Below are 13468 nucleotides of genomic sequence, written 5' to 3' on the forward strand. Positions count from 1 at the left end.
CCATTTTTAAATGTATGGTTCAGTGGCATTAAGTACATTGGCATTGTTGTGCAACCATCTCCACTACTCATTTCCAAAATGTTTTCATCATCCCAAACATAAACTCTATATCCATTAAACAATAAGTCCCCATTCTCCCTCCCCCCAGCCCCTTGTAACTTCTATTCTACTGTCTCTATGAATTTGCCTGTTGTAAGTACCTCGTGTACAAAGAATCATACAATATTTGTCCTCTTCTTGGTTTTGGGCTGCCTTGAGTCCAGGCCAGGCTACATTGGGGGCTGGTTTGCAGTAGGAGAAACAGGATGGAATCTGCTTGTTCCATCTTACCTGGAATGTTCTAGAATCTCTTTCCTTCAGTGCGATTATGTGTCTTACCACAATTTGCTTAGAAAAATACAGGATAAAGAAAGTTTTCAAGAAAACATTTATAAATTAGAAATTAAATTCATTCTTGAAATTATTTTTAATTATGTAGGTGATATGTTAGTAATTCTCCTTTCAATAGTTAGTTAATGTAGTTAAGGCTAAAAGTTTCCTTCAACTAAACCCTCTGGTCTTGGTCTCCTTTCCTGTTCCCAGAGGTTACTGCTCTAACCCACTTTTTTCTCTCAATAATACGTCTTAGAAGTCTAGCCATATTAATCTGTGTGGAGCAACCATACTGTTAACTGATACATTGTAGTTTATGGTTTTGATTTACCTCAGTTTATTAGGCCATTCTCCTATTTAGATACCTAGATTTTTTTTTTTTGGTGATGAAGATTAGCCCTGAGCTAATATCTGTTGCCAATCCTCCTCTTTTTTTTTTTTTGCTGAGGAAGATTGGCCCTGGGCTAACATCTGTGCCCATCTTCCTCTACTTTACATGTGGGATGCCTGCCACAGCAAGGCTTGATAAATGGTGTGTAGGTCTGCACCTGGGATCCGAACCTGCAAACCCCAGGCCACTGAAGTGGAGTGCACGAACTCAACCACTACGCCACTGGGCCAGCCCCCTTAGATACCTAGATTTTCAAAATGAAAGACATATTTCCTCAGAAAGAATATTAGCATCTGTGCTGTGTTATAAGTGATCCCTAAGCGTGTGGCCTCATCTAGTCTGGTCCTGTGAGTTTTAATGGTGTTTGCTGAAATTCTTAATTTGATTGCTAAAAGCTCATATTTTTTGTTTCTCAGTGTCAAACCACAGTCTCAACACTGTTAAGCCAAGTGTCAAGTTCCTTTGCTCAAAAGCAATGTGCTGAATTGAATGCCAGTGGAAATAACCTTTAATTGAATTCCAATAGCTTTCCCAAGAGTGTAATTAAAATAATTGGCTCAGTCCACAGCCACAAAAACAGTCTGGCATAATGTAGCCTTTCCTATAACACTGTTTTATACACAAACTGGCTTTTTGCCATACTATAAATCCTCATCTAATGTCATTATTTATTTATTTTTCTTGTCATAACATAGTTCTGTTCTTGGATTATTGAGAACACCTTTTACAGTAGGGCTACAATGTTGGCAATCTCTAGAAATTCATACATGAAGTACCCAACATGTGTAGAAATCAATCAGAAATTTGATGGCACGTGGTGGATTGAACCATTAGCTCATCTCTAGCCTTTCTCCAAAGTCCACTGAAATGACAATAAGGGATAAAAAGATATAACCCATGAGGACAGAAAGACAAGAAGAGACAAATAACACACTGAGAGGTCAAAAATGTTTGGAAGAGAAGTGAATGAATGGTAACTACTTAGAAACTGAAAGCCACAGTGGAGGAGTGTATGGACAGAAAAAAGTGTGGATCTATGCCACAGAAGCCCAGAAAATTTTGGGAGACAAGAGCATGATGCGGGAGCAGGCAGGAGTGAAAATCTTTTAAATGAGCATAACCCCTCCACTCCTTAAATCTCCTTCTTAACCTCCCGTAGTCAGAAGCTCCCTCCTTCTCCACTCCTCCTCTCCCTGCAGAATACTGAAGGCTCACTCTCTGGACATTTTTTTTTTTTATTGTGGTAACATTGGTTTATAACATTGTATAAATTTCGGGTTTACATCATGATACTTCTATTTCTGCATAGATTACATTATGTTCACCACCCAAAGACTAATTACAATCCATCACCACACACATGTGCCTAATCATTCCTTTTGCCCTCACCCCTTCCCCCACTCCCCTCTGGTAACCACTAATCCAATCTCTGTCTCTATGTGTTTGTTTGTTGTTGTTTTTATTTTCTACTTATGAGTGAGATTGTATGGTATTTGACCTTCTCCCTCCAAATTATTTCATTTAGCATAACACCCTCAATGTCCATCCACGTTGTCACAGATGGCTGGATTTCATCATTTCTTATGGCTGAGTAGTAGTCCATTGTGTATATATACCACATCTTCTTTATCCATTCGTCCCTTGATGGGCACTTAGGTTGCTTCCAAGTCTTGGCTGTTGTGAATAACGCTGCAATGAACACAGGACTGCATGTATCTTTACATATTGGTGTTTTCATGTTCTTTGGATAAATACCCAGCGGTGGAATAGCTGGATCGTATGATAGTTCTATTCTTAATTTTTTAAGGAATCTCTATACTGTTTCCCATAGTGGCTGTACCAGTTTGCCCTCCCACCAGCAGTGTATGAAGTTCCCTTCTCTCCACATCCCCTCCAACACTTGTTGTTTCCTGTCTTGTTAATTATAGCCATTCTGACAGGCGTGAGGTGATATCTCATTATAGATTTGATTTGCATTTCCCTGATAGTTAATGATGTTGAACATCTTTTCATGTGCCTGTTGGCCTTCTGTATATCTTCTTTGGAGAAATGTCTGTTCAGGTCTTTTGCCCATTTATTAATTTGGTTGTTAGTTTTTTTTTTTTGTTGAGATGTATGAGTTCTTTGTATATTTTGGAGATTAACCCCTTATCAGATATATGGTTTGCAAATATCTTCTCCTAATTGTTAGGTTGTCTTTTCATTTTGTTGATGGTTTCCTTTGCTGTGCAGAAGCTTTTTAGTTTGATGTAGTCCCATATGTTTATTTTTTCTATTGTTTCCCTTGCCTGGTCAGACATGGTACTTGAAAATATGTTGCTAAGACTGATGTTGAAGAGCGTACTTCCTATGTTTTCTTCTAGAATTTTCATGGTTTCAGGTCTTACATTCAAGTCTTTAATCCATTTTGAGTTAATTTTTGTGTATGGTGCAAGATAATGGTCTACTTTCATTCTTTTGCATGTGGCTGACCAGTTTTCCCAACACCATTTATTGAAGAGAGCTTCCTTTCTCCATTGTATGTTCTTGGCTCCCTTGTTGAAGGTTAGCTGTGCATAGCTGTGTGTCTCTGGAAATATTGAACCTCTGGAGGCTCTGAACTCAGGACATCAAGCGTAGCTGAAGGTGGAATGAGGTGCAGTACTCAGTTGAAAAGTGCTCAACTTTTCAAATTTTCAGTACTGCAAAAGTGCTCAAATGCTAACAAAGGAGTGTCCGCCAGCCCCCTTCTCCTGCTCCGCTCCTAGAACATCATCACCCAAGCTTATACTCTCCTAGCATGAGATTGCCCAGCTGCTCTCTGGAGAAAATGATTGGTCTCCCACAAAAGTTTCACAGATTCTGACAGTTGGGGCTCTCTCGATGAAATGACAAGATCCTCACCCAGTCACTCTAAATGAATCTCAGGGTCAGGATGTGTGCCCAAGCACTCAGAGATTCCAATAATCTCTTTAGTGCCTTATTCTTAAATATGAACCACTGGCAAAGAATCTCAGTTGAGGAAAATCTCCAACATGAAAGCAGAGAACCCCCAAAACAAACACCAAGAAAGAACAATGCCGGCACTGCAGGGAGCAGAAGAAGACTTCAAAAAACATATCATGATGTGTTCAAGAGAGATTAGATATTGCATGCATGAAAAAAGAATGAACTATAAACAAAAGAAGGAGTTATCAGAATAATTAAATATGATATTACAAATAAAAGATCGATAGAAGTGTTGCAACATAGAGTTGAAGAAATCTCATAGGATGTTAAAACAAAAACAAAGAGATAACAAATGGGAGAAAAAATACAGAAAATTAGAGGATCTATTAAGGAGGTTTAAGGTGATTTAAAAGATTTCCAGAAAGAAAGAAGAAGAATGGAAGGAATCATAGTACATTAAAAAAATAAATAAATCAGTTAAACTGGGGACCTGGGTGTATGTGGAAGGCCCGAACCTAAAAAAACTGAGATTCCCTCTCCTTGACTCTTGACTGCCAGTGTCTTTGGGAAAGGGCCTGTGTGCTTGGCCCAGGAGCATCCCTCACTTTCAGTCAGCACACAGAGCAGGGCAGGGAGGCCATTTGCTACTTGGTTCGGATATGCTTGGCTCTGTGGAGTAAGTAGGAAGTGATGGAAAACCTGAAGAAGATATCTAAAAAGGGAGTGAACAGAGGAAGGGATGCTTGGAAACGTCAAAGATGGAAGTAATAATTATGAACTCGGAATACAACTTAAAATATAACCATGAAACAGGAGGAAGTTTTACATTCATGGCTACTTAGCTAAGTAGGCCTGGTATGCAGTCTGGGAATAGTGCTTGTGTTTGCGGGAAGCGTCTGGGGAGCACGCACGCGTGTGCGTGTGTGTGTGTTTGGCGGGAACTGACAGGCACATATGAAGCGGGCAGAACTACACTGGAGAGAAGCATGTCAGGCTTTTGCTCCTGGACCTGTTTTGGGAGTGCAGCATGTTACGGGAGGCCAGCAGGAGGTGGGGGCCCTCGGTCTCCCTGCTTCTGTAGAGGCTGAGTCCGTAGCACCCCAGCTGACTTCTTTCTCTATTCTTGCCCCCAGGTGGGCAAAGGGCTGCAGGAGAAAAAGACAGTGGCCAGACTGGAGCACTGCAACTGTACTTCTTCTGTATTTGCTGAGCCTTTAATGCTATCTCTGTTTCCCTCTTCAGTGTTCTCTCTTGTGGCTTCATTGTGGCTATTCTAGTTTATATTTCCTGCATTCTCTGACCCCTCCCTTTTTGCTAAGTGTTGGGAAATAACTTCACTTCCTGCTTTAGGAAGAAAAACAATACTGTAAGCTGTTATTTTTCCACATCTTCTCTGACCATCTGCGTCTTGATGACTTCTGTCTATAACTCCATCCCAAATACGTCTTCTGAGCTTGAGTTCTACAGACACTTCAAACTCAACCTACTCAAAACTGAACTCACTCTCCTCACCACCCCTTGTGACTGGCACCCTATACACAGCACTCAAGCCAGAACGCTGGGGAGGGATTATTTTTGATGTCCCGCTGTCCTTCAAACCATGTCCCCTCCCCTCCACTACCATATCCTGTTAAATCAGTCACCAGTTCCAGTCAGTTCTGCTTTCTTGCTATTTCTTTTCAGCTCTTCTGTCCCCCAGATGACTCTCTGCCTGAGTCTCGTGGAGCTCCAGTCTGTTCTCTCACGCTGCTGCTAGAGTGACTTTTCTAAGGTGGAATTCTGTTCCTTTTGTGCTCTTATGTAGCTCCTGGCTGTGCCTTTTTTATTGCACACAGGAAGTCCCAAATCCCAAATCCTTAGTGTTCAAGAACTTCATGGTTCAACACTGCTCATCTCTCCAGAATTATCTCTTGCCACTTCCTCCTTCCCCCCACTTATGCCACACTGGAGGATATAAAGTCTAGTGTGCATAAGAGTCCTCTAGAATGCTTATTTAAAATACAAAGTCCAGGGCTCCAGATTCTGCTGTAGTTGGAAGCTGCATTTCAACAGGCAAGTTGGGTGATTCATATGGAGATGGTTTATGGACCACGCCTGGAGAAACTGTTCTGATCAGGCTGAATGCGGGGGTATTTCTTGAGGCTTCATGCTCTCTTACCTCTACCATTTCCACCTGCTGCATTTACTACCTAGAATATCCTTCGCTTTTCTCATCTCCCCGCTTCCTTACCTCCATCCCTACTTGGCCCTTTACCCCTCTCTTTCAGAGTTCAGCTTACAAGTGGTGTCTTTAGGGAAGCCTCACAATCCTTTCAAAGCTGAGTGGGCAAACTCCCTTTCTTTGTCCATGCGGAGGAGCTTGTTACACTCTCACTGCTCGATCACTGTTTTCTCCTGTACCAGCTGAGGGCTCCTGTTGGGCCTTCCTTGATTGGTGGATCTTCCAACCAGGGCATTTTCAAAAGAATGGCAGTGCTGTATGAGGGCCATTAAGGATGTCCTATCTCCTGGCAGCACAAACACCACAGAAACAGCATGGCGACCTCCTTCCATCCTTCATTCAACCTAATGGATTTCCCTTGTCTCAGTTACATATTATGTTGGCTTCACTTGGGGAGAAGCAGGGGAACATCTCAACAAAACTTTAGTATTGAGCTCAGAATTAACTAACTTTCAACAAGACATTTCAGGGGAAGAAAATTAACTTCACTCATTAAGTAGATGATGAGTTTCTTTGTGAATATATTTTAAAAATTGATGACTTATTTTCCCATGGCATGTAAATAAAGATGAAATGAAGGTCTTAAGTCATTTAAAGTTGTCTGTGTGTTTGTTTGCAGGTTTCCATTGGAAGAGGGGAGCAGTGCTGATGATAGCTAAAGCTACTGGCAGCAGCATGAAAAAGATGATTAGCTTTTGAGCTTTCAAGCGAGAACGTTGCTGAATTAAAAAGTCCAATGCATCGTTGTAAGCAAACCAGATTTAGTTGAACAATTATAATAGAATGGGCTGAGCTGCCACCCATGTTTTAGTTGTCCAAGGTAGAAGTGATTTTTCCTCCAGCCTAATTTTTGAGTTGTTTGTTTCACTTTTTTCCGCCATAAAACAGGAAACAATTGTGTGAGTCAATTCTAACATTCTTGTATTTATTATCAACATATTTCACCCACTCCTACCTGACAATGTGTTAGATTTGTGCAATGAATGACTGCCTTAGATCTTGTCAACTGAGATGTTATATGAAATTTGGAAAACAGAGAGTCTTCACTTGGCATTTCCGCATTGGGGTATATGCAGCTTATTGCTTTCTACATGTTTGGTGGGAGAGAGCTTTAAATGTGTCACAGATTGGATTTTAATGAGAAAAATGAAATCAGAGGACAGGGAGCAAGTGAATGCCACACCAGAATTTTATGGGAAACATTCTCTGTTCTCATTTGACTGTGCTTACTGCACCAAATATGCCACATCATCTCAAGCATATTTTGTCCAAATGTGATTTATGAGGTATGTCTTAATGCATGGTCCTATCTTGGTGATTTCTTCCAAAGCATTATTGTTTTGTCCAATATAATCATTGGCACTTAGCACACTTCTCCCTAGTCTTCATAGATACATGATATTTTTTTGGTGAGGAAGATTGGCCCTGAGCTAACATCTGTTGCCAATCCTCCTGTTTTTGCCTGAGGAAGATTGGCTCTGAGCTAACATCTGTGCCAATCTTCCTCTATTTTGTATGTGGGAAGCCACCACAGCATGGCTTGATAAACTGTGCATAGGTCCGTGCCTGGGATCTGAACCTGTGAACCCCAGGCCACCGAAGCAGAGTGTGCAAACTTAACCACTATGCCACCAGGCTGGCCCTAGATATATGATATTTTTGTGACATTTAGCATTATATCTGATGGCTGTGTGATGCCACAAAAATATATACCCAGTCTATGAGTTCATTCAAGGGATGCTGAACACTAATCAGCACCCACACATGCCCTAGAACAAGGCTAACAACTAACTTAATAAATAGAAGGTCTTTCATGTGTCCTCTGGGCACTGTGTTCTGCCTTCAGTTACCCCATTCCTTCCCTGTGTCCTACAGGCCCAAGTCCAGCGCTAAACTCCATGGTCCTGAGCCCATCACCCCCTCCTCGGGCTTCTCTCTGCCTCAGTGCCCAATTACTCCAACATCTCCTCTCTCTCTTTGACCTCCCATTTCCTCAACGAGAAGGTACAGGAAAAGGTATTTGTATTTTCAGCTCACATGATGCAGCTCCACACTTCTGTAACTTTGTTTTGCCTCTTGAAACCAAGATCAGAGAGTTGTTGGCCATTCAGTGGGAGGTACCTATACTATAGCCTCATTTTTTAAAAAGATGACTAAGAGGACCAGGCAAGTGAACATTCAACTTCTATGGTAAAATATCTAACTTTGTTCATGCAGAGATAGTTTCATAAATGAAAGATGATTAAAGTTCTTATGTGAGCATATCAACTCTCCCTAACCTTCAAATGATCTCACCTACTTTTTGGCACAGACATCTTGATCTAAGGATCAAAAAGAACCTTGCATGTAGTTACCTAGCAACAAGCTTTAAATTATGAGGTTAAGTAAGTTTGCCCAGAATCCAAACTGTATCAGGAACAGACACCTGGCCAGGATTAACCAAAATCCATTAACTTGAAAAGTCCCATAAGTCAAAGTTGCCTTCTTAGATATAAATAAATATAATGCTTCAAAGAAGATAAGTAATGTCGATGTTTTGAGCCTTTGCTATATTTGAAACCCTCTCCATGGTTGATTGTATTTTCTTTTATCTCACCATATTCGCCCTGCTTCTCTTCACCTCCCTGTCCTCCCTCTTCACACACATGTAGTCAATCACTATGTCTTGTTAGCTCCCCCTCCAAATGTCTCTGACATGGGTTTGCTCCTCCATGTCTGCTCTCAGCCCCGTTAGTTCATGCTTCCATCACCTCTCGTTTACCCCGTTGTTCTACGTATCTTTAGTCTGACCAAAATGTTTACTTAAAAAAACAGTCCACAAAGATAAAATTCAAACTACTTTAATTAATTTGGCTTAGACATTTCTGTTCCTGTTTCTGCTTCTCTGTGGCACTGGAATATCCTGTGAAACATAATTCTCAGATTCCTCAAACTCGGAGTTAAGATAATTGTGCAAACGAGCTCAAATGGGATTGAGTGGGAAGGATTCATTAATATAGTCATAATCTTGTTTGATTCCTCTGTGACCCAGAGTACGTGTTTCCTGAGAATTGTTGAGACAGGATTCTCCCTTCTTCTCATCCACCTCTCTGCCTGAGCTGGGTGTCCAGGCGTGTCTAGGCAGACATGTGGGAGTGGCCTGCAGCTTACCTCTTTCTCTGCATTGTTCTCAGCACCAGCAGGGGCAATAGTTCCACGTGAGAGAGTGTAGGAGAATATAACCACCTATACCCTCTGAAGATGCAGAATCGGGAGCATCGTTATTTGATCATTTTCTTGGCTGTGGTAATGGAGTGATCTAATGTTCTCACTAATAAGTAATGTTGACTTCTCACTAATTAGAGAGTTCAGGAAGACTGAAATAATATACACCAAAAAGCTAAGAGTAGTTTGTTCTGATGAATAGAATTATGGGTGCTTTATATATATATATTTTTTTTTTCATATATATTTTCTTTATTGTCCATAAAGTCCACATATTATTTTTGACAAAAGAAAAAGGTATTAGGAAATAAGTTTTTGTTGAAATAATTTCAAATGTCCAGAAAAGTTGAAAGAATAGTACAAAGGATTTCTGATACCTTTCACATACTCTGTCTACACAGACACACAACACACACACACACACACACACACACAGAGTATTATTATTACATATCTTTCTGAATCATTTGAGAGTAAATTGCAGACATAATATCCCATTACCTTTAAACATTTTAGGGTGTATTTCCTAAAAACAAGGACACACTTCAGCATAACCATAATATATCCATCAAAGTCAGGAAAACAACATTCATACAGTGCTACCATCCAATCCACAGACCTCGTTCAAATATCATCAGTTGACCCAATCATCTTTTCTTTTTAGGCACAGGTTTCAATCCAGGATCTTCTGTTTCATTTAGCTATTATCTTGTTTTGTTCTTCATCCTAGAGTAGTTCCTCACATTTTCCTTGCCTTTTGAGATATTGATGGTTTTGAAGGGTACAGGCCAGTTGTTGACCTTCATTTTGATTTAGTCTGTTGATTCCTCGTGATTACATTCAGGCCATGCATTTTGGGCGGAAACATCACAGAAGGGATTTTTTAGGCTCAGGCTTTGCCAGTCCATTCTGAGCAGTGTTTTTGTGGGTAGTTCCATAACTGTTTTCTTCCCTCCTATTCCCCGATCCTGGGGCAGACGGGAGGGGTGAATGAGGGAGGAGTGTTGGGGGTGGGGAAATTGAGGGGTGGTGTTAGGGAGTGGAGGAGTCAGGGGTGGGGTTAGAGGTGAGCCAAATTTGAACTCTGGCTGGTGGAAATAGAAGTGACCCAAAGGGAAAATGGAAGTAGCCACATCTGTGAAGGTCCTGGGTTAGGGTTAAGGTTAAGCTGATCAACATCATGCTGTGCTTGGTGGCATGCATTGGTTCTTATTATTTCTTATTAACTTTTGACAATTCAAAAGTTAACCCACCCTCATGGCCTGCCGTCCACTTTTTCAGCAATTCCTATCCAGTGACGCTAAAAGAGTCCCTCACCAATTTACTAATCAGAGGGTCTTCTGCAGACCAGTAGCCTGGCATCTTATGGAAACTCCAGCCAAACCCAAGACCAGCTAAATCAGAATTTCCATTTTAACAAGATTCCCAGGTGACTCATATGCACATTCATCTTTGAGAAGCACTTCCCTGGAGAACATAAAATCTGCATTATTTCATTAATTCATTCCAAAATAACTGAGCACCTACCAAGTGTCAGGCAATGTGTGAAACTAGGGGAGAAGGAGTTTGCTTTGTTACTCTGATTGTCTAGTCTTGAACTGAATGTATTTACATTTAAAATACATTTTATACTTCTCTTCTAAACTCTAAAACAAACATCCTCAACCTCAAAGATTTTACTTCAATCGCTCTAGTGTGATTCCCAGCATTAACATTTTCTAAAGGCCCCCCTGGTGATCCTAGTCTGCAGCTGGGGTTAGGCCAGTACCAAGACTGTCACACACATAGAAGCTGTAGGAATTAAATGTATAAACATGCAGCAATCTTAGGAATAAAACACTTCCAATACCGTGGCCTCCTAACTCCTGAACTCCAGCATTCTATCTTCCTCTCTGTTTTGTTCCCGTGTCTATACTCGTGTCACGACTGAGAAACACAACCTCACCAAATCCCAGCTTCACATAGTTCACTTTCTGACCATCCCCTCCTGTCTTCGGCTCACTCTCTGTAGCATCTGGCCTCCAACAGTCCTGCGACCCCACCGGAACTCATCATCTATCCTTCCTACCACATTTCCACCTCCCCCTATTCTCCTCACTACGTCATTTCCTGCCTTATTCACCTTACATTTAGTGGCCTATTACCATAATCCTTCCCTATACCCTAACTCCCTTGCCCCTCACTTACTTCTTACCACTTGCTTGGCAAACCCCAGACCTGGCTGAATGTAACTTTCTCCCTGCTCACACCTGAACCTATGCAGTAGAATGTCGATATAAAACAAACAAACAAGGAAAAAATCCCAGATCATGCTGACCTACTGGTTGATCTCACTTTGAGTGTGATGGACCCTCCACACTGTCCAGCAATCCTACCCCACTTCTTTAGTCCAATAGCTTGCCCCTCTGCTAGATGATTATCTTATCTTAGCCTTTCTTACCGAACTTCCAGCTCCTCCTTCCTGTTCCCACTTTCAGCAATGGATCTTTCCTATTTCTGAAAAAAAAGTAAGGAGCTCTGCAAGCTCCTAACATCACCTCAACCTGCCTTCCGCATCTGAGCACATTTCCCTGCCTTTCCGGTTGTTCTTGAGGATGAAGGGCGCCAGTGCCTAACCAAGACCATCCCCTGCACTTGCACTCCGGATCCTACTCCTCCCATCTATTCAAACACTTGAGTAACCAATTTTCCCTTCCCTTTCCCATACCACCAGTTTGTCTTTACTGGATCATTTCCATCAACTTTGAAACATGCCTTTCATTCTGTTAGAAATAAACTCTCTCATGATCCAACGTCTCAGGCCAGCTGTTGCCCCTTTCTTTACACCACTTTGCTCCCTTAATAAAGGCTATCTATATACATATTGTGTCCAATTTTTCTCATGCCATTATTTCTTGAACTCACTTTAAATTGCTTTTTTCAAGATAAAAAATTATCTCTATGATGGTAAGTACGATGGTATATTCTCACATCTCATTTTACTTGATCTATTAGAAGAATTTGAAGGATCACTCCTCTTTCTTGTTCTTCATTTCCGGGATATCGTTCTTCTGGTTCCACTCCTTTCTCCTGTCTCCTTTGCTGGTTTTTCCTATTTCCTCCGCTCTTTGATATTCACATGCCCCTGGGCTTGGAGTTTGCTCCTCTTCTCTTTCCATACCTACTCTCTTGGCACTTGCAACCAATCTAAGTTTAAAAACGCTCCTAAGTTCTCGCACAGGCCTTTGGGGCGCTGTTGCCTGTGACTTCGCTTCTACTGCCGCCCCTTCCTGCCTACTCCATTGCTAACTCCGCTGCTGCCGCATGTGCAGGCTCGCTTCCCTCCCTCCCTCCCTCCGCGAGGCCTCTGCAGTGCAGCTCTCTCTTTCTGGAGTCCTCCTTCCCAACATGTCCGCACGGCTTGTCTGTGACCTCCTTCCCTGCTGCGCTGACGTGTAGGGCCGTCCTTGAGCTTCCTCTTTAAATTTGTCAGTGACCTTTCCCCTCCTGTACTCTATGCCTTTCTATTAGTTATTTCATTCATACTTATCTTGCGCTCCATAATTTACTTATTTATTTTTTAGGTTGTAGTCTGTCTCTCCCAATTAGAATTTACGTTCCCATGAAGGCAAAGTTTTTTTTCTATTTTGTTCATTACTGTATTCTTTGCACCTGTAAAAATGCGTGATAACCAATAAATATTTGTAAAATGAATAAGCCCCAGAATGGATCTCTAATTAAATACATTGTCCATATATTTACACGCTGGAAACTTAAACGAACAAGAATTTAATTTTCCAATATATCCCTCCCTACTCATTCTGTCTCTTCCCTAATCTCTCTTCCTAGTCTTCCTCTATATCCCATTCTCTTCCATTATACAGATAGCAAAATGGATTCAGAGAGGTTAGGTAGCTTCTCTAAAGTCTCAAATCCTATACCTGGCAGAGGTGGCATTGGATCCCTGTTTGACTGCAAAGTCAGTAACTCTATGTATCTCTAGACCTTCCCAACCACTGTTCCATGAATTGAATTTAGATTTCCTTGAGAAATTAGCCTCCTAACAGCCAAGGGGATGAGAACTCTTGGGTCGTTCATCTCCTGCTGTGCACTGTTTTTTCTTGGGCTCTTTGGAAGGTGATCCAAATAGAGCGGAGTCTGATGATAAGCACATTCTGTCACTGGGTGGTGACATGATGAACGACATCTGAAGTTCATTGTCTACCATGACAGCCTGAGCCTAGCCAATGAGGCCAGCTGCAGAAGGCACCAATGCAAATGTAGACAAAAGTGTAGCTACTGGAAAAGCCTTCTTCCAGGTATCTAAGAACATGGTGTGTAGCATAAGGTATGGCCAGTCAGGGGTGGGAGGG

This window comes from Diceros bicornis, chromosome 33 (genome assembly GCF_020826845.1).
Source record: "Diceros bicornis minor isolate mBicDic1 chromosome 33, mDicBic1.mat.cur, whole genome shotgun sequence".
NCBI lineage: Eukaryota > Metazoa > Chordata > Mammalia > Perissodactyla > Rhinocerotidae > Diceros > Diceros bicornis.